At 37.5% G+C, this 21,858-nt stretch overlaps 3 long non-coding RNA genes and 1 pseudogene across 5 annotated transcripts; 1 reads left to right on the top strand and 3 right to left on the bottom strand.

Moving 5' to 3' along the window:
* Positions 1 to 3,328: 3,328 nt before the first annotated feature.
* Positions 3,329 to 6,494, bottom strand: LOC114265123 (serine/threonine-protein kinase TOR-like; annotated as a pseudogene). The gene is made up of 10 exons (XR_014345579.1): positions 6,455 to 6,494; positions 6,204 to 6,364; positions 5,850 to 6,023; positions 5,633 to 5,761; positions 5,461 to 5,544; positions 4,796 to 4,857; positions 4,642 to 4,714; positions 4,406 to 4,540; positions 3,882 to 4,055; positions 3,329 to 3,769 (listed from the first exon to the last, which is right to left on the bottom strand). The product of XR_014345579.1 is annotated as a serine/threonine-protein kinase TOR-like (transcript).
* A 104-nt stretch (positions 6,495 to 6,598) lies between these two features.
* LOC145804801 (uncharacterized) lies at positions 6,599 to 8,261 on the bottom strand. The gene is made up of 3 exons (XR_014347259.1): positions 8,151 to 8,261; positions 7,871 to 8,074; positions 6,599 to 6,673 (listed from the first exon to the last, which is right to left on the bottom strand). It is a non-coding gene; the product is annotated as an uncharacterized LOC145804801 (long non-coding RNA).
* Positions 8,262 to 9,601: 1,340 nt separating this feature from the next.
* Positions 9,602 to 18,074, top strand: LOC114265098 (uncharacterized). 2 transcript variants are annotated; one of them, XR_003630189.2, is made up of 5 exons: positions 9,602 to 9,954; positions 10,286 to 10,453; positions 10,572 to 10,761; positions 17,631 to 17,686; positions 17,833 to 18,074. It is a non-coding gene; the product is annotated as an uncharacterized LOC114265098 (long non-coding RNA). The 2 variants fall into 2 exon arrangements; XR_014347258.1 differs by lacking the exon at positions 17,631 to 17,686 and having other exon boundaries at positions 9,605 to 9,954.
* Positions 18,075 to 18,309: 235 nt separating this feature from the next.
* Positions 18,310 to 19,754, bottom strand: LOC114265097 (uncharacterized). The gene is made up of 2 exons (XR_003630188.2): positions 19,179 to 19,754; positions 18,310 to 18,624 (listed from the first exon to the last, which is right to left on the bottom strand). It is a non-coding gene; the product is annotated as an uncharacterized LOC114265097 (long non-coding RNA).
* Positions 19,755 to 21,858: the final 2,104 nt, after the last annotated feature.

The following is a 21,858-nucleotide window of genomic DNA, read 5'->3' as shown; positions in this document are numbered from 1 at the left end:
AAACCATCTTTCAAAAACAAACATGAAATGTTTTGTTCCAATTCAGGCGACCCGGTCTATACTTATATGCTGCGCGCATCACATAGTAATCTAGGCTAATAACCGGAATAAGAACACACAATGTTTTCAAAAATAGATATCATGGTTAGTAGAGGCCGATCTTTGATCGGGCGAGCGGGGGTGCTCACGAAGTGACCTTCCCCAATCGTACCCAAGTTCCCGAGCCGAGGCAACTTTGGTGATGACGGATACGTAGCCTTAGGCAAACGAGTCAGGGTTTCCTAAATTTTCCAAAATAAAATATTTAGGTGGCGACTCTGTATCTGGCAAAGCAGTCCATGTTTGGCACTTCTTTTCTAAAAATCTGTTTTCTCAAAACGATTTGCCGGATTTGGACTCTTTGGTTCAGATTAAGAACCGTGACAATTTGAGAGTCCTGAGCTGTAGTGACCCCAAATGAATAGAACGGGAGCTCACCCTCCCGGGGCGTTCGGGGACGTCTACAGAACGCATAGGGTTTCATGCTGGAAATGTGGAGTGATTCATGGCATCTATGGGTTGATTTCATCTGCTTTGAAGAACTGTTTTCAATCGTTACCGTCTCAATATATGTATATAAAAAGGTCAAGGGAGGGACAAGCAAAAGGATATTCAACCCATTTCACAACTCTTGTGAAATCTAAGAGTAGCAGTAACTTATTATAGTAGTAGTTCAGTACTTGTACTTAGGAGTAGTTCTTAACAGTTAGTGTTAGTTTTTGTAACTTGTTCCAGACCTATCCATTGTAATGCTTAATGCTTGTAATTTAGTTCTTATAATTAAGTGACAAGTTTAAGCGTTATTAATCAAAATTTCTGTGTGTTTAATCATTTATTTCTTCACATTATAACTTTCAAAGAAGTCCTTAAATCTATCAAGACATAAGACACCAACCACATTGCTTGATTTATTTGTTATTTGTAAAAATCGATTTTTCTGTCAAATCAACCCCGTCGATTTCAACCAAATCAAATTTTTACTAACAATCCCAACAACACTTGTTAGTAATACATTTCTATTAGTGATTCAACGTCCAACGGTACTAGCCATTTCATATTAATATTCACATTTATTAAAATTCTTATAGTACCTATTTTGAGATTTTCAATAGTTTAGTGGGAAATTTAGTGGATATAAATGTATTGAAAATAAAGATATTCAAAAACAAGAAAATCCTTAGCTTTTTTAGTTCCATCATCAAACTATAATTGGGCTCTTCAAACAAAGGCCATGTTTGATGTGTGAAACTCTTTATAATTTTATTTATTTTCAAAAGCTATACATTAATTAATAAAGATAAATTAAAAAAAAACTAATTATTGAAAATTTGAAGAAAGAGTGGTTTTTACTCTTACTTTATGATTATTATTAATTTTTAAATTTGCAAAAAACTATATAAAACCAAGATCCTACTTTTTCACTTCTCGAGTGTGGATCTCAAACAAATCCCTTAATTTTTTGTTCGAACACGAGATTTTTAAATATAATTTTCACTTGAAGATTGTGTCGTGTATGCTCACATGGCATTTTAATAGCACATCTATTACCTTGCTACGTACACATTATTTACAAACGGGAAAATGTTTGGGGGCCTGGAGTTGTGAGGGTAGAATGCCTTGACTTTCTCAACAAAAAAAAAAAAAATTTAAAATTATTTGTTGGGTTGTGTTGGGTTATTTGTTTTTTTTTTTTTTTTTTTGAAAGGGTGGTTATGTGTAAGGATATGTCAAAAAAATAGACATTACGCATCAACTCAGCCTGTGTGGTTTGATAAGGTGAGTGAGTTGGGTTAGACTGGTTGAGTGATAAAATTAACTGATTAGTTAAGTTGCTGATCTAATTTTTTGACACACCCCTACACATAACCACCTTCTCAAATCAAAAAAAAAAAAAAAGAAAAGAAAAAATCAACCAAACCAACACCAATAAATAGAGAAAAAAAAAATAAGAAAAAAAAAAGAGAGAGAGAGAGAGGAATTGTCGAGGCATTCAAGGCCCCTAGCATCACCATTTACAAATTATGATGCATCTAACAAAGATTGTACAATGATTCTTATACAATTGAAATAGACAAAAAACTTTTCTGGTTCCTAGACTTTTCCAAAAATTAGATATGCTTCCGATCAAAATCGTACGATGATTCTCTTCAAATACGGACAAACTAGATCATAACCCATGGACGCTGAATATTTTTTTATAGGACATGAAAAGTGAGCCCATTAAACCATCGCATTATAAGAATTTAAAATTTAATATCCAAATTCGATCACCCTAACTTTATTGTAAACCAATACATAGACAAGGATTACCAAGAAACAAAATTTCTTAATTGCTTTGCAAAACAAATTGTTTGGTACATGATTCACATAGCTCTAGGATAACACTGAATCCATGACACAAAGCATGTACATTTTTGAATGTCAGCATGAATGGCACCTTTGTCAGTCAGCTAGGTATGTACCTGTCATTCCTCTCTTGGACTGATGGATTTGTGAAGGAATTCATGTAGGGAAAGAAAAAGTAAAAGACAATACAAGAAGAAAAATCAAAGGAAAGAAACTAAATTCATTTAGTTGGTTTCCCTATCATTTTCCTTTCCTTGATAAATCCTTCACAAATTTATGATCCAAAGATATCCTTGGAATACAAGATCCTCCTCGCCACTCAAAATTCATCAATTGCCATCGTGGGCATAATCTAAAAAATCCTATGGTTGTGTTTTGAATCTGAGATTTGAAGAGGAATTTGTAGAAAGAATGAAAAAGGAAAAGAAAAATGACAAAAAATTAATTTATATTTCTTTCAGTTTTCCCTTCTTTTTACCTTTCCTTCCACAAATCCCTCCTTAAGTCTAAGATCCAAACACAACCTATCATTTGTAGGGAGCAGATATATACACATTTAATATATAGGAAAAATGGAAAAAGAAAAAAGAAATGACTCTCACAGCTATGTACATGGGTTCATACATATATGATATCAATTACGTAACAACTCTGGAATTGAATCGAACCTGAATAATCTATCTTGAAGCCCCAAATTCAGGGAGTGATATATCGACTAAAATCCAAAGTACACTCCCAGCATTGCAAAACAAAAGAGCCCAATGAACAGATAGATCAGAATCTAATGACATAAGGATTCACGGAACTGCAGAAGGCATGGCAGGAATTTAATATAATCTATATGGTAGAATTTCATTTATCATGAGACCAAAAAATTAAAGACACAAGGGAATGGATAAAAATTGATGGTCTGAGACCCTATGAACAAGACGAGGATTTTACGCGAGTAAAATATGGTAAACTTAAAGAGGGTAAGTCTGTGCCCATAAAATTGTTGCTTGCCAAGCACTCGAATAAAATATAAAGCTCATATACAAAGCCAAAAAAAAAAAACCAATGGGTCAGATGCATATAGAAGGACAATGAAGAAACCGTGTGAAATCATACCCGACATAATTTTGGCACAAATTTTCATGAGATGAAGCTGCAGAATCAACTTTTGAACTTGTAATTTAACAGATAAACCATGTTCAACTTCGTGAGTATCTCCAGAAGTCAAGGTATTGTGGTCTACTGCATGATGGATAGAGTTGGTTGATACTGAAGAAGAAGTTGAAAAATCATGACCTGTAAGCTTATTACTCATCCGAGCCATAACAACCACAGCACGCTCATTCAAGACCCCATTAGCATCACCTAGTTGACCTGCACATACTCATTTAAACTATCAAGTATGATATTTTGTTTTTGTTTTTATTTTTTTGATAAGCATAAACTGTAAGCATGATTCACCAGCACACTAGCAGAACTTCTTGACATTCAGAATTTATCAATACCTGAAGTTGTTTCCTCTCCCGAGCACCCCGTTGAGGTTGATGCAGCTCTCCGTTTGGAGCAATTTCTTCACTGTTCACAACTGGGGGCACATGAGCATCCACAATAGTTGATATTTGAGGGACTTCATTGAAGTTGAAAAGACGCCAGTTTATCAGAGGATCATGAACGAAGGCCTGAAAACAGGTCGAACTAAAATTAGCTTCCATGTTATATGGTGGAATATTAGCTACTTTAAAATGATTCTACCATCAATGACGGTGCCAATTTTCATGTGAAAGGAAAAAGACATAAAAAGAAGGAATGTGAGTGAAATAAAAACAATTTGTTTACATTAACGATTCTATTTCCTCATAGTTATACCTTTGACAAATAGATGGGATAGTAAAAATTTACTGCCTGTGTTCTAAGGAATTTCCCACAGTTTGAGGGATCGAAGTTAATTTAATTGATTTGAGCCAGACTAAGCCAGAAAAAGCTTATTGAAACAGATACAGAACACACAGGAAATTTATGGTGTCTATACCTCCATCATAGCCATGACACTATCCTTACTTGTTCTGAGAACCTGCATCACATTTTCGCACGTTGAACGGAAGTTGCCTGCAATACTGCTAACCTCCATAGCTTTCACAAGCATTCTAGTCAGTCGGAATGGAACCTACATTATCAGTTTCATGTCAGAGGTCCTAGCATAAACTAACACCATAAGAGGCCATACGTGTGTAAGGTTTTGTAGGCAGTAAATCTAGAATAGCATACTTTTTCAGGGAACTTCTCCCTGTTCGTTGAAGCTTCAAAACAGTCTCCAAAATCAATGTGCAATATCTACCCACTGAAGACAACATATCATATGAATACTTTCAAAACCTTAATCATAAATACAACTACTTGTTCTCTTCCAATCATAAAATACCTGTAACGATGCAACATTAGGTTGCTAGGGTGTCGATCACCTAAGCCAAGAAGGTATCCAACCTGAAACATTAGCCAGATATCTTAAAATACAATTTTGAAACAAAAAGAAATGAAAAGAACTGCATAGATCATATTCATTTGAAGTTGTCAGCAAAATCAAGCATGGTCAGGGCGCACACTTGCAAGTGACTTCAGATACATTTGTTGACCTCAAGTAATTTTGAGTTTCTAGATTATGGTAAGAGACTCTGAATTTTATTTACTCTTTACTTTTTGTTGAGTACTACATAAACACAACAAATTATTCATAATCACCCAACTAGCTGATTTAAGAGTCCAAATATGCACCAAGAACCCACCCACTAAAGTAAAATAATATGATTTAGAAAAACTGAAAAAGTCAAATGTCCAAAATCACTCTGCCAATTGTTGGCCTAAAATATGCTATGACGGGGACCACCTAACCAAAGAAAGAAAAGTATAATCGGATAACATACATTTACTTCGAAATATTCTCTTATATAAACATTTCTAAAGCGTAAAAGGCTGACAAATAAGATCATACATGGGAGCCATATTGTGTTGATTTTGTGGAAACATATACAGCAGGATCCTGCTAGCTTTAAGAAAAAGATCTAAATAATACGAGGAGAAAAATGATACCATGCTCATGACAGCCAAACTTCTAGTAAAATTTGTCCTCCTGTCAAGCCAATTCTCAGAAGTGTGACTTTTTAACCAAAGCACCTATCAAGAGGCAATGTAACTAACTTGAGAAAAAAAATTCCCAGGAGAGAGAGCCAAAGATGCAGCATATTTCTTGAAGAAAACATACCCTTGCCAGGTCATTTCCTTCAGTATTTTGCAGAGCATACTCAAACACCTCCACTTTAGCTATGAGTGGCAAATGGTCATAATCTTGAGCAAAATTAAGCATATGTTTGTGCTCTAGGTTTAAGGTGATCTATATACCAGAAACATGCACAAAAAATTAGACAAAATGCACACACACACACACACACACACAGAGCATCAAATGAACCTTAGCGGACCTTTCTAGCATCTCTATACTCCCGAATGAGCTGGTGCAGGGTGTCACACTTTGGTAACCATCCTATTAATCTGCTGTTTGGAGACAATGGAATGACAGCATATCTTTGAATAGAAAGATCCTTCTCTGCAGTGTTTCTGGAATTTTCCAGAAGTGTGTTCACCAAACCAAAGAGCTGGCCAACATGTAAAATAAAATGTCAGTGATAGAGTAACACAAATAATATAAAAACACCACGTGCAATATCAATTTTGTAAACATAAGCATTATGTGCCTTAGAAACCTCGCAACATGGAGAACACCACCATCCACTAGCACATGTATAGCAGGCAGTCTATCAGAAAAGAGGAAAAACCTGCATGACACGTTCATGTTGGCGTAAATCTTCATGCCCCTTAAGGAGGAAGGCATAATCTTCTCCATCACTCCCATGAATTGTCAATTTCCATGGTCGCTGTTTAGATGTTATGACAACAAGCTCGGGCGCAAATGATGCAATTGTAACCAGTTGAGAATCTGAAGTATTGAAAAATAGTGCACATCAATGCATTGAAGAGACAGAACCCGATTTAACTCTAATCATACCATAACCCAGATTTTACCTACTCAGTAAGTGCCAGGAACAGCAAGCTCCAAATTTTGGCATTCTACGAATTCAGGGGAAACAAACTGGTTATGCAAAAGTATAAAAGGTTAGTGTCAGAGTAGCAACATATGCGAAACAAACATAAAGACAGAAATGATTCTTGCCTGCAGGTCCAGGCTAGTAAGAGTTTGAAGCTGCTTATCTATCCGTCTGAAGACATGATAATACAGATCCCATGCCTGGTCGAAAAATAAACTTCAAATTGTCAAGGAAACAGACTAAAAAAAAAGTAGTTCCCTAGGTAACTAGGTGTGGCCATATGGTCATGCACGTAAGTTCAAACACAGAACATTAACAAAAAATTCAATTGCATTTACATATCAATATGAAGGACATTGTATTTCTGCTCTTTTACTTATATATGTTTACTTTTATTCCAAATTAAATAACTAGTGTATGAATCAACTTATTGCCCAAACTACAGATAACAAAAAAAAAAAAATGGATGCTGCAGAAACAAAGACTTCTTAAAAAAAAAATCAAAGAGAAGCAAAATGCTCCAAATCAAGAGCATCGACCAAGGAAAGCAGGTTTAGGTCCATGCCCAGCATAAAACTTGTCCAGGTGCAATGGAAGTTTTAATGACACCAGGATGACCAGTAGAAATGTAAGGAAAGGGTATGGATGAAGGAGTGAAGGCAAAATGCAAAAACTTGAAGAGGGAAAAGAATACAAAATAGAAACATTAAAAAGATTACTGTGGCTGACCCTATACCATTCATGAGAATCTCGAGCATTAATGATAGCTATATCATGATCACTACTAGTTAAGAAATGTAGTGCCACAAGTAGAAACAATATGACAAATACGCAAATTTTAAGAAAATAAATAAATAACAATTCAAGTAAGATTGATAACTGAAGTTTTATTCTTCAAGTAGACAGATCATTTCTACCTGAGTAAGTTCTGCATCTTTTCCAGTTCTCTTATATTTCATGCAACATTCGTAGGCTTCCAATAATTCATGGTGGTATGCCAGAAATTCATATGAAGATGGAATAGTTAATAAAATGATCAAGTTGATATACAGTTTCTTCAATGAAGGGGTCTGTAGATTAAAAGGTTTCAGCATTTAAAAAAAATCTCCATTTCTTGATTCAGGGCAGGCAAGAAAGGAAGCATAGCATGCAAGGCACTTCTTGCTCTGTAATAATGCTAGTGTGTCTGATGCTAAATAAATTACCCTCCAGGTTGAACAGACATAGAAGCAATTAGCAAGCCCCACAGGATCTAAAATTGCATTTAAAAATGTAGATTGGTCTATATAACAAAAAAAATGTTGCACAGTAAGACTATAGACCAAACACACACACACACATATATATTTCAACTTGTATAGAATAAAGTTTGGGTGGATTTTACGATAGAAAAATACCTGAATGAAAGCTTTCTCTTTTATGGTTGTGTTGTTTCTCATTGCCCCTTCCTCGAGGACTTCATGCAATGGCTCTAACACCTTTAGCATACCCTCAATGTTATGTTCACCGAAATATAAACAACTGGCTTCTTCCAGTGCCTCATGCCACATCTCATGCCAAAGTATTGCGACCCTGATTAACTCATTCGATACCAGTTGTGCCTTCAAAACAAGAACCTAACTGTCAGACCAATAAAATTCGGCAAAAACAAACAACTTACTATAGCTATTGTTCCACCTGATCCACAAGTACACCACTATGCTGCCGAACTTTGTCAACCATTTCTTGAGCTGCAACTTTACGTAAATTGCTTATTGATTTACATGCCACAAGAAGAGGATACATAAGAGAAACTGAAGAGGATACAGAAGAGGATACATAAGAAATTGAATTACTTTTGACACATCTAAACGTTGACAAACATTATTCAGAGACAACCATGGGAACATCTAATGCAGAAGAAGAGCAGTGCATCAATTAACATCATTTTGTGAGAAACTTCGGAAATAATGTTGCACAAATTGCATAAGAGAAAGTTAACGCACTTCAATAACAACAATATAAGTATTTTCACAAGAAGATGTCGAGTTAGGACATTATTTTAAGCCACAAAATTAGTCAAACATACAAGAATTAAGTGAGAAAGCTGATGATGGGGCATAGCAAGCAAATTTGCCACATAAATTTAAAGGTGGTTTATTGATGCCATGCCATGTTTTTTGAGTGATAACAAATATCATAAGATCTGGATATCCCAAAAAAGGCTGTGGGCCTAGTGACAATCAGGAATCCTTGTCAATCCAAAGAAAAACATCCATGCCGGTGAGCCAAGTCTGAATTTATATTAGCTCTAAGTCAATCTGCCACTGGTCACTGTAGAATGTTTTGTCACCTTTTAGAAGCCAACAGAATTTCAGTAATTTTCATATCTGCTGGACATGGGAAATATTAGTGGTCATAAGTCGTCTGCTTGGGCTTGAGATATTTAATACTTTTTTATATTGATCTTTAGCGGGTGTAGACTAGTATTAGTTCTAGTCTTAGTAACAAATATTCTTTTTTGAAATCGTCATTTTAGTAGTAGAGTAGTAGTAGTAGTAGTACAACTGCTTACATATTATATTATATATGCATGTATTTTTGTAGATGTAAATTTTCTATTTAATTAGACCTCAGTTTAAAGAATTTGAGATTGCTTTCTGTGTGACAAAACTTAACAGCTGCAAGAATAAAACCCAATGCTCTAAGAAAGAATTCTATGTTCTTCTTCTCTTTTTTCTTTCCTCCAGTTTGTACTTGTTGCCAAGAAGACTCTAGGAAACAATTCCAAGCTCGAGTAACTTGGTTTTTATAGTGTATATATGCTTATTGAGCCGAATTCGAGCCAAACTCATAAATTAATGAGTTTCAAAATATGTTTGAACTTGACTTGTTTATGTTAGTACTATGACTAGCATAGGTTGGAAATTTTATGACTGTGTAATGTGCACCTTAGGTAGAGCCCAGATCCTAGGCCGCACTTCTCTGCGGCCCTCTCTGCCATGCTTAAAAACGACGTCATTTTGAATATATATACATATATATATATTCCTTCTTATTTTCAGCCCATTTTCGTTTTGGAGCCCTAGCCCCTCTGAGAGGAGTCCGGATCTTCGGCCGCTCATTCCTGCGGCGCCCCCCAAAACAACGTCATTTTGGGAAAAATTTCAATTAAAAAAATCAAATAAAATAGACAGAACAGGAACAAACCAGAGGGAAAAGAAGGAAGGAAGAAGGGAGAAGGAAGGCAACGGCAGATCCGGCCTTCTACGACTGCCTAGATCCTGTGTGTGTGTGTGTGTTATATCTGAGTGAATTTCAGTCTCGACCAACCACTACTGTAGTTTGTCGCACCCGACTTCTCTCTTGTGGCTCTCATCAATCTTTTATGTATATTGTGTTTGTTGGCCTTACATTTCACTTCTACAAACCTCATTTGCGTCGAAGTCCTCTCTTTTCTGTTCTGGGTTTCCATCACAATGACACACTGATTCAACACCTGGTAATTCAAAACTCCATCTTCAATTCCCTCTTTTCTCTCATTTCTTATCTCCTTATATATATATATATATGTGTGTGTGTGTGTGTATGTATGGTTTAATTTGTGTTCTCTTTATTAGATTGCATCTTATAAAGAGGGGGTTTGGTTCGATCATGTTTTTTTGGTGGATTCAATTTTTTTTTTGTGTTTGATAGATGGAACTTGATTTAGATTTAATTTATTGTTGTGGATTCAATTTTTTTTGTGTTTAATTTTATGGGGTTTCTTATATATGTTCATAAAGTGTCGATAATTTGGGATTTTGGTAATCCAGCCTTTGTTTCCATGGCAGGGGAGGCAAGTTCTTTCCATATAGATGGTCCCGAAGAGGTCCATTCGTAAACCAAGATCATTTCTGAGTTCTCATCACAATAACTAATCAACGACACCAAATGGCGATGCCTGAGCTTCGATAGCATCTGAATCTCTGTTTGGAACTCATTGATGCCTTGTTCGGATTGTGGGTTGCCTCGTTTGACTGCCGCTTCCTCCTTCTCCCTTCTTTCTTCTTCTCCCTTCGTTGCTCCTGTTCTGTTTTTTTTTTTTTCTAATTGAAATCTTGCCCCAAAACGACGCAGGACGGACAGCAGAAATGGGCGGCCGAGGATCCGGACTCCTCTGAGAGAGACGAACAGAGCTAAACAATTTGGACGAGAGAGGCGACGAACGGAGGGCGACGAGAGACGAAGACTGAGAGAGTCGGCGGTGAGGCGAGTGGAGGCGGCGAGAGACGAACACAGAGGTCGACGAACGCGAGGCGGCGACGAGGTCTGCTTGTTTTGGTGTTTGTAGTTTCACACTGATTTGATTTCACTATCTATCTATATATATATATATATATACCTTTGGCTGATTTGATTTCAAACACTGTTTTGGTGTTTGTGATTTCGATTTGTTGAGGTTTGCTGATCCCAGAGCTTGAAACGCATAATTTTCACTATGTACATTTGGCTGAAGTGAGTATATATATATACATTTTATCATCTAATGGAATGTTTCATATGATTTGGCTGAAGTGAGTAGTATGGAGGAGGGGGATAAGCAGGAGGTGGGTATGAACTACAATTGGGAGATTGGTTTGGAGGTGGTACCTAACACTATGTTTGGAGCTTAGGAGAAAAAAAAGAAAAGAAATGGTTTATAAGAGAAAATAAAAGAAATAATTGTAATTTTTTATCTTTTTGTTTGAATAAGTAAGAAATAAAAAGAAAAAAAATGATTATAATTTTTTTTTTTATTGTTTGGTTAGATTTTATAAGAAAAAAGAAAAAAAAAATATTTTATGTTATATTATCAAAATAACCTTTTTATATTTTTAATCATTTTATTTCTTTTATTTTTACATGGATAAAATTAGTATTATAAAAATATTGATTTCTTTTATCTTTCAATCTCTCCACTTTTAAGAAGATTGAAAATGAAAGTTATAAGAGAAATGAGTTTATCTTCCTTTCTCTCCATTTCTTTTCACTCAAGTTATCCAAATAAGTAAGGGAAATACATATATTTCCATTTCTTTTTTTTTTTTATCTCCAAATCACTCAATCTAAACATAGCATAAAGGTATCCATAGCCATAACCAATATTGTAAGGACTGTAATTATCCATCAGATGTATACACTAACCTGGTAGGGTTTTTCTACACAGATGCACAACAAAAAGAAGAAAGTCGAAAGGGTTTTGTTTCTTTTACACTCAAATGGAGATTTTATTAGATTTAAGTGTAAAAAAATTATCAACAAATTCAGAGAAAGATTGTTGAACAAGCTAGAGAGAGAGAGAGATCAAAGGGCTTTGTCTATTAGTTCAATTCACGATCACAAATAGGACAATTGAACTTGAATTGCTAGAACAAGCTAAGAACAAAGAGAGAGATGATTTGGCCGAAGTGAGTATATATATACACATTTGCCTGAATGAAATGATTTTCACTATCGATTTTATCATCTAAAGGAATGATTAGTCAAATGGCCGAAGTGAAAAAAATTATACATTTGTTCGTCATTGTTCATCATTGTTCCTCATTTACGCTGTTCTATTTGTTCCTCATTTACTATTTCAAATTCAATACACCAGCTTGGTTGATCTATTTGTTCTTTCCCTCTCATATGATTTAAAATCCAAACATGTCATAATCTGTTTCTGAGAGGGTAATTTGTAAACAAATTGGGCCGAGCTAGGAAGAGTCTTCTTTGGGAGTTGGACCGCGTAATGGGCCGAGATAAAGGCTGGTGTAGCTCGGTCTTAGGCCAAGAAGACATCTCATATTTTGGGTTTGGGCCGAACTATGGACTAAGGTATCGGCAGAAAGAGGACCGAGCTAAACGATAGCTCTACAGGGCGTCATCTCGAAGTCAAGACTGATAGTAGTGCTTAAAGTATCACAAAGCTGAAGTAACTTGGCTGACCGCAATGTTAGCCGAGGTAAAAATGTCAGCCGAAATAAGTGGGCCTGGTGGTTAGCCGAGGTATTGGTGAGAAAGGATGTCGGGCTTGATATAGCTCGGCCGGTCTTGGAATAACTCGGCCGGGCGCCATCTACATCATTACTTAAGCAAGTGACCGAGGTAACTTAGCTCGGTGTGGTTACAGCAGCTTATTAAAAGGAGGTAGCATCAATGGCGAGGGCTGAACTGTGTATAGCTCGGTAGGGTGGCATCCGTTAAATCGGCTTTCGATCACACGGTCCGAAGGGCAGGGGACCGAGATAAATCAGTTCGAGCAAGAATGTATAACCGAGGTAAAAGGTTCAGCCATCTCACTTGGCTTGCAGTGATGAGACTCCTAGTAGGACTCTGCTAAGGAGAGTTAGAGTCCTACTGGGATTGTGTAAACCATCTCACTTGGTTGGTAGTGAGTAGAAGTATGACTCCTAGGAGGACTCTGCTAAGGAGAGTATAGTCCTACTAGGATTGTGCAAAACCATCTCACTTGGTTGGTAGTGAGTAGGGTGTGTGATTCCTAGGAGGACTCTCATAGGGAGAATTGGAATCCTAGTAGGATTGTGCCAAAGTAAAGTCTATAACAGCTCATGACCAGACCTATGGACAGGTATCCCAATTCTTACTCTAGAATACACAGAGCTTATTGTCTATTGTCTAGTTGCTGACTTAGGCATTGGAGGGGTTTCCGGCACACACCCGCCGGCTAGCTCACATTTGTGTTTTCAAGTGGCAAAGCAACGTTGTTTGGAGGAGTGCAAACTTGATCAACAGGATCATACGCGAAGGTTTATTTCTTTCCCGTACAATTGGCACCGTCTGTGGGAAATTCACAAAGAGCAAAACCTCTTGATCAAGTTTTCCTCTCTAGTTGAAAGCAATGGCGCACAATGAAGACTTGCCACAATCTGCTATAGATGGGCAAACTCCGGAAGGGGGTGGGAGGCACGAAGGTTTACCTTCTATCCCACCCATGGCGGAATTAGATCCCCAGTGAAGGAATCCGCGGAGAGAAGCAAGAAGAAGACAGGGCTCAAGTCCACACCGCTCTCGGAGCCCTGATAGACAGAGGCGGAAGATGGATCATCAGGTTCTCGAAGATCACGTAAGGGAGCATGACGAAGTAATAAGAAGAATAGCGGTTGACATAGAGTTTATGAAGAGCGAGATAAAAAGCAAAGGGGTGGCAACAAAAGAGGGGAGCAGAGGCAACACACACTCTTGCCACTCAGAAGATCATGACAGACAAGTCATACTATCACAAACTGAAAGTAGAAGCCTCAGGTCGGGTGATACACAATCAAAGACTTCCAAGACACGCTACTCCAAACCTGAGAGAAAGAAGACTGAAAGGGCTCGAAGGAGGGAAGACACTCAGGCTCGTGACCCCCGCAGAGTCTCCGCACTACAACGATTGGCTCCTAGAACACATAAGAGTGTCGTGGTTGGAATTCCAGAACCACGCCTCGCCTATGAACCAGCAGACAAAGCATTAGCGAGGTTGCAGAGCTCACGGTTCATCCCGACAATTGAGGACGCACCATTACCCTTAGGCTTCCATCAGCCTAAATTCATAACTTATGAGGGGGAGTCAGACCCCTACATACACTTAAGCCACTTTCGCCAGGTTATGGCCGTGTATCGACGAAACGAGCCCTTAATGTGTATCATGTTTCCGTCCAGCCTTGGTGACATGGGTTTAGCATGGTTTGAAAGGTTACCAAAATGTAGTATAGACTCATGGGCGCAACTAACGGAGGCATTTGTAACCAGATTCAGAACAAACACCAAGACGCCAGTGGAGATGGACCAGCTTCTTTCCATCAGCATGGGCAAGAAGGAAACATTGAAGTCATACGACAATCGGTATTGAGAGACCTTCAACCATGTAACAGATTGTCCTACAAACCTAGCTATTGCACAGTGCAAGCAAGGTCTGTTAATGGGTCATAAATTGAGAGATTCAATAACAATGACACCACCTCTTTCTATGGAAGCCTTGATGGAGCGAGTGCACCAACACATCTCGGTAGAGGAAGATGGGATGCACACCAAGGTAGAGTTCGATACAAACAGTGATATCGGACAGAACACCTTCGGCAAAAGTTAGCACGGTTGGAAAGAAGGACTAACCAAGCGCAACAAGTCTTTGCCCGACTTGGGGGGCAATCAAGAAGTTTGGTAGGAATAACCAAACACTTAGCTCTATGTTGGCCGGAATAACCAACATTTAGCTCTCCTAAGCCGAGATAAGGATATCTAGGCTGCAGGAAGTTGGCAGGTTTGACCAACAAGTCTTTGCCCGACTTGGGGGGCAATCAAGAAGTTTGGAAAGAATAACCAAACGCTTAGCTCTATGTTGGCCGGAATAACCAACATTTAGCTCTCCTAAGCCCAGGATAAGGATCCAGGCTGCAGGACGTTTGGTCAGAATAACCAAACACTTTACTCTAGGTTGGCTGGAATAACCAACTTAGAGGTTGGCTGGAAAAACCAACACCTCTCCTAAGCCCAGGATAAGGATCCAGGCTGCAGGACGTTTGGTCGGAATAACCAAACACTTTACTCTAAGTTGGCCAGAATAACCAACTTAGAGGTTGGCTGGAAAAACCAACACCTCTCCTAAGCCCAGGATAAGGATCCAAGCTACAGGATGTTTGGTCGGAATAACCAAACACTTTACTCTAGGTTGGCCGGAATAACCAACTTAGAGGTTGGCTGGAAAAACCAACACCCCTCCTAAGCCCAGGATAAGGATCCAGGCTGTAGGACGTTTGGTCGAAATAACCAAACACTCTACTCTAGGTTGGCCGGAATAACCAACTTAGAGGTTGGCTGGAAAAACCAACACTTACTTCTCTTAAGCTGAGATAAGGATCTAGGCTATAGGAAGTTGGCAGATATGTCCAACAAAATTTTTTAAACTCTTTGGCCAGGATGATGGTTACCTCGGCCAAAGCAGGTTGGGAGGTTTGACTAACAAATTTTTGGAACTCTTTGACCGAAATGATGGTTACCTCGACCAAAACAGGTTGTCAAGGTTCGTATAAACCGAGTTAGTCTGTTCGGCAAGACACAGAAAGAACGACTCGACGTATACAAACTCGAAGGATATATACGTTAAAGGCAAAAAATCAGGGCTATTCAAAATTTTGGCATAACGATGGTAACAAGGAGAACAAGGATATTGGGGGCACGCCATGTATCCTGGGAATAACATCATACCAGATTAGTGGAAGGACATACTAAGCAACTGACAAGGCTTATTGGGACCGAACAAGCCGTGAAACCGAACAACTTCTTAGCTCGGCTGGAGGAAAAATAATCTCAATCATGCTACACAGATGGAATTAAGGGGCAATTGAGAGGGTAATTTGTAAACAAATTGGGCCGAGCTAGGAAGAGTCTTCTTTGGGAGTTGGACCGCGTAATGGGCCGAGATAAGGGCTGGTGTAGCTCGGTCTTAGGCCAAGAAGACATCTCATATTTTGGGTTTGGGCCGAACTATGGACCGAGGTATCGACAGAAAGAGGACCGAGCTAAACGATAGCTCTACAGGGCGTCATCTCGAAGTCAAGACTGATAGTAGTGCTTAAAGTATCACAGAGCCGAAGTAACTTGGCTGACCGCAATGTTAGTCGAGGTAAAGATGTCAGCCGAAATAAGTGGGCCTGGTGGTTAGCCGAGGTATTGGTGAGAAAGGATGTCGGGCTTGATATAGCTCGGCCGGTCTTGGTATAACTCGGCTGGGCGCCATCTACATCATTACTTAAGCATGTGACCGAGGTAACTTAGCTCGGTGTGGTTGCAGCAACTTATTAAAAGGAGGTAGCATCAATGGTGAGGGCCAAACTGTGTATAGCTCGGCAGGGTGGCATCCGTTAGATCGGCTTTCGATCACACGGTCCGAAGGGCAGGGGACCGAGATAAATTAGTTCGGGCAGGAATGTATAACCGAGGTAAAAGGTTCAGCCATCTCACTTGGCTTGCAGTGATGAGACTCCTAGTAGGACTCTGCTAAGGAGAGTTAGAGTCCTACTGGGATTGTGTAAACCATCTCACTTGGTTGGTAGTGAGTAGGAGTATGACTCCTAGGAGGACTCTGCTAAGGAGAGTATAGTCCTACTAGGATTATGCAAAACCATCTCACTTGGTTGGTAGTGAGTAGGGTGTGTGATTTCTAGGAGGACTCTCATAGGGAGAGTTGGAATCCTAGTAGGATTGTGCCAAAGTAAAGTCTATAAAAGCTCATGACCAGACCTATGGACAGGTATCCCAATTCTTACTCTAGAATACACAGAGCTTATTGTCTATTGTCTAGTTGCTGACTTACGCATCGGAGGGGTTTCTGGCACACACCTGCCAGCTAGCTCACATTTGCGTTTTCAAGTGGCAAAGCAACATTGTTTGGAGGAGTGCAAACTTGATCAACAGGATCATACGAGAAGGTTTATTTCTTTCCCGTACAGTTTCTTATGAGAATTGCATAAATGATTGGACAATAGAGCCCAGCTAAGCTGAAGAAAAATGAACCCTGCTATCAAGTAAAAATAGTTTCAAATCAATTACTTATGAAAAACACACTGTTGTTACATAAAAATATAATAAAAATTATACTTATCAAGACCAGACCACAAACCAATAATTTCAAACCCCATCAAAATAATTGGCCAATTTACACCCTTACTTGAAACTAGTTTATTTCCAAAGCTAGGGAGGTTAACTTGCCTAGTGCAATTATACCACTTTTATGAATGACAAACCAAATGGTCATTGAGCATCTTCAGTGGATAGCTAAAGCCTAAAACAGCTGCGACTGCCAAAATTTGGTAGTTTTGAGCCAAAATTGCTTTTTACTATGGCAAATTTGGCACACGGCTTGGCAATGCCTATGAGTGGAAGTGTAGATCATATTTATTTTAAATTTTTCCCCTAAAAAGGCTGTTGCTTATGAAGAATAGGTACCAAGCATTCATTCAAATTACTATGGCAAGTCTAGACAGGAAGTGTCTCTGTTTAGGTTTGATTTTGGTTTTGATTCATTCACTTCACTCCACCTCTCACATTTTTGTTTGATTTCCTTTTTTAAAAAATTGGGAAAAAATTGGCAAGTCTAGATCATATTTATTTTTCCATTTTTAGTCATGTGCTTAACAACTTATCTCTAATCACATTTTATGTGTTTTATCTCTACAGAAAATGAAGAAATTCATTTTTGACGGAACAGAGGCAAGGAAAAGTGAAGTCAATGAGTAAGAATGATGGTTTATGATGAGAAACTTGGTTCCTTCATTTCTTTTAACTTAGAATAAAAGATGAGATTATATATGTTGTATAAGTATTTCTAACTTTTTTTATATGATTTTCATTACTTATTGTTTTTTATGGTATGCTGCAGCTAGTGGAACAAAACAATGTTGTTAATGAATTGGACAACTATGGTTGGAAGCCGAAACTGGGGATGCCATTTGATTTAGAACAAGATAACGCCATTTTGTTTCCTTGTTTTTTTGGTGTTGAATGGTATTCATGGATGTAATTTTATTTTCTTAGAGTTGTTGCAGTGATCAATTTTCAGTCCAAATGGATGACTGTATTTGTCATTTGTTAATGTTAGAGTTCAATTATCAGTTTCATGAATACACAATTTCTAGTTGAATGGATACACTTTGCCAATATATGGGTTACATTTTTTTGTGGGTTACATTTTGTTTCATTTGGTCTATGATACGCTTTTTTTTTTTTTTTTTTTTTGTTTCCTCTATATTTCCAGCCCTTTGCCCACTACAATCCAAGCAACAAACTTGATTTGTAAATAAAACAGTGCATATTTTTTTAAGAGAACAAAAATTACAAAAGGGAAAGAAAATAAAAAGATCACCCAAATAAAAATTTCATTGGAGGAAAGGTACCAATTGGCCAGAAGGCAACATAACAATTAACATACACAACAGGAAACCAGACCAAAAATAGCACCACCTAAACATTAATTCTAACAAATCAAAAACTAATTAGCTCAGTTGAATTCCCATCCATCAATACTTAGTAGCCAATCTAATAGTTTAAAGCATCAAGCGTCATCTTTTTCTTGCAACTGGTCATAAGTTGATAGCATCTGCCCAAACAACCACCTAAATTGTTGACATGTCTCCAAACCTCCAGTTATATCACTAGTGTTTAGATCAATAAACTGACAAATAACAAATAAGAATGAAGTTAACAAGGATCAATTTAAGAATAATAGTCTATTTATTGAAAACCAATCAGGTCAAAAAGAAAATTTTAGTTTTCAACGAAAATTCTTCAAGATAATTGTATATTAAGATTATCTCTCAAGACATTTATCAAACAGTTGGTTTGCAACAAAAAGAGAAGCTAGGCAATTAGAATAGAATTAACAGAATTGGATAAAAGCAGCAAGATTTTGAGGATCATTAGAGTTTAATCTCATACATACCTACATCCCTTGCTCACAATTGATTGATGATCACAAAATCTTCTTTTTTATTTGAAGTGAATCAAAATAGAACCTACTTTTTTTTAGAAGGAAAATCATAACAAAACCCAATTTTTTAAGAAAATCATAATTAACATTGTAATCAACCTCCATTGTAAACAAAATCCCATTTTTAAAAAAAAGAAAATCATAAAAAATGTGAGGGGTGGAGTGAAGTGAATGAATCAAAACAAATATCAAGCTTGGGAATGAATGTTGGAATGAATCAAAACAAAAAACAAACTTACCAGTGAAGAATCCAATCGAAAATGGTAGAGACAGCAACGACTTGATTGGTTTGCTGGTTTCCTAGTGCTTTGTTCTTTCCTTCAATCGTTTATGGAGGATACAAGCTTATGTAGTAAATCAGTCTTTTAAATACATCCATAGTTTTCCCTCTAAAAAAATAATTACATCCATAGTTCCATACCATATCAAATAAACATAATCTACAGATTGGTGTTAATTGAGTAGATATGTCAAAATGTGAATGTCAAATGTCTTAACAGATTGGAACTTTGTGATGACAATAGTTAAGTTTTACTTTTATGTGAAAACACCCAGCCCAATTTTGTGTGAAAATTTAGAGTCAGTTAACAATTCAGTAATGAAGTCATGGATAAAGTAAAAGTATCAGGAACTTTAAAAATAATCTTGTCCTTCATCTTAGAATATTTCAACCAATGAAGTAATAAATTTAGCTTGTAACAGTCAGAAATCAAGAGCCCCTCCTCACTCGTCAAAAAAAAAAGTCCAATTGCCACAGTTTACCCAATAATACAATTGGTACATTTTCATCAAAAATCAACAGTAAAACTGTATAGAAACAATCATATAGCGATCCTGGTTGTCTCTTTACTGTTCTGTTGTATTCCGGATTCAGTTCCGTGGAGTTGGTAGTTGTATCTATCTTGTTGTCATCCTTTAATTCCATTTATTCGGGTTTTAGGATGTATTGGGCAGAGTTGTTACAGGTTGGTTAGGCCTTGGTTTCAATTCTTTGTTGCCCATTTTTTAGGAGGTCCGCTCGAGCGGGTCTTCTTGTGCTCGAGCGGAGATTGCACGCTCTCAGTATTTTGGTGCTCTGCAGAACTTCTGAAAGCATGTTTTTCACGCTCGAGCGGGTTTCTTTGCATTCGAGCGGTGGCGCTTGAGCGGGTAGTACTTTTTGGTGTAAGTTTTGGGAGGAGGAAATCTACGCTCGAGCGGACTGGTTTTCGCGCTCGAGCGGATGTACTTTATTCTTGTGTCTTGGCGCTCGAGCGGGCCTTCTTGCGCTCGAGCATACCCAGTTTTTGTTCTTGACGCTCGAGCGTTGTGTTATCCGCTCGAGCGGGAATGTCGTATATCAGTTGGCAGCTGGGCATTTTAAAATCACTTTTTACATTCTCTCTCTCTCTTACTTTCTAAAAAGCCATTTTGAGAGTTCATCTCTCTAGAAACTCCCTTCTCTCTAGGGTTTGATCTAGTTAGAGTATTTTCTTTTCCTTCAACCTTTGTAAAAGTTGAATTGATCGTCGAGGGCTACACATTGATCCGAGAATATTGAGTTTTGGAGCACGTTGAGTTTCTTCACCTTCTTTCCTTGAGCTCCGAATTTGAGGTGGGGATTCCTACTCACTCTTATGGTTTTTGACATAGATTTTTGGTTGTTTTGATAAAGTGTTGAAGTTGGGTAAATTTTGGGACTTAGGGTTTCAAAATGTTAAAAGAGGATTTGTTATTTTGAGTCTAAAATGTGTATTGTGGGTTCAAAATAATGATATCGTTATTGGTTGTTGATATTTAGACCATTGGGTCAATATTTGGAAATCGGGTGGAAAACCCTAATTTTGGAAAAATTGTGACTTTATGGAATTGAGTTGGAAATAATGAAATTGGTTCATTATATGGTTGAATAGTGGAGTTAGATTTATTAATCGCCCACTTTTGAAAACATTGATATTTTATCTGTTGGAGCTTTTATTATCTGTTTAGAAATAATTGCTTGGGCTACCGGTGGAGGGTAGTTTTGATTGTTGTAGACAATGCATGATGATTAGGCAAACTAAAACTAATCAATTGGATATGTCATAGGGTATGACGGTTGATAGAATACATTAACGTTATGTATTGATTGATTGTGTATATGACCTTTGTGTATATACGTTGTGTGTATGGGATGAGATAGGGGATGTACTCCACGGTTTAGGGGAAGATAGGGGATGGACCTCTAAACCGGATGTTGTTTGGGAGAAGATAGGGGATGGACTCCACTGATACAGCTCATATGCTTGTCAGATAATGTGTTGATATAGCTCGTATGCTTATCTTTGGAAGTGTTGATACAGCTCATATGCTTATCTTTGGAAGTGTTGATATAGCTAATATGCATATCTGTTGAAATGTGGATACAGCTTGTATGCTTATCTGTTGAGAAGTTGATACAACTAGTATGTTTATCTATTGTAAAAATGGAAAATGTTTAATATGAGTCACTGTCTCATATAAGTGGTTGGCCAGGTTCTGAGTCGTTGACGTAAATTGTGAAATTGATAAGAAATGGAAATTGAAATGAAACATGAACATAGTGGTCATGAAATGGAAATGGGTTATGAATTGGTTTATGAAAATTGAACATTTATCAATTGCTAATGTCTTAGTCATTGCTCATATTGTGTTTAGCATATCTCTACTGGGCGTTGGCTCACCCTTTATGGGACATAATTTTTAGGTACAGGTAGTATGTCACCTCCAAGGACATAGCTTGGATGATGATGAGAGTTGAAGACTCTTTTTCTGTTTATTTTGTTTGTATTACATGTATATCAAGTCAAGGGCTTATTTTGTATATAGTTAGTACTCTTCTTTTGTGTAACCAGGTGTTGACTTGGAAAGCTGTAAGCCCATAGGGCATTTGCTTTTGTTGTTAACATGTAGTACAGTGTA

Source organism: Camellia sinensis, chromosome 12 (assembly GCF_055761805.1).
Source record: "Camellia sinensis isolate YWXY chromosome 12, ASM5576180v1, whole genome shotgun sequence".
In the NCBI taxonomy this organism is placed as follows: domain Eukaryota; kingdom Viridiplantae; phylum Streptophyta; class Magnoliopsida; order Ericales; family Theaceae; genus Camellia; species Camellia sinensis.
The sequence above is the reverse complement of the archived record's forward strand: the minus strand, read 5'-3'. Positions and strand labels throughout refer to the sequence as shown.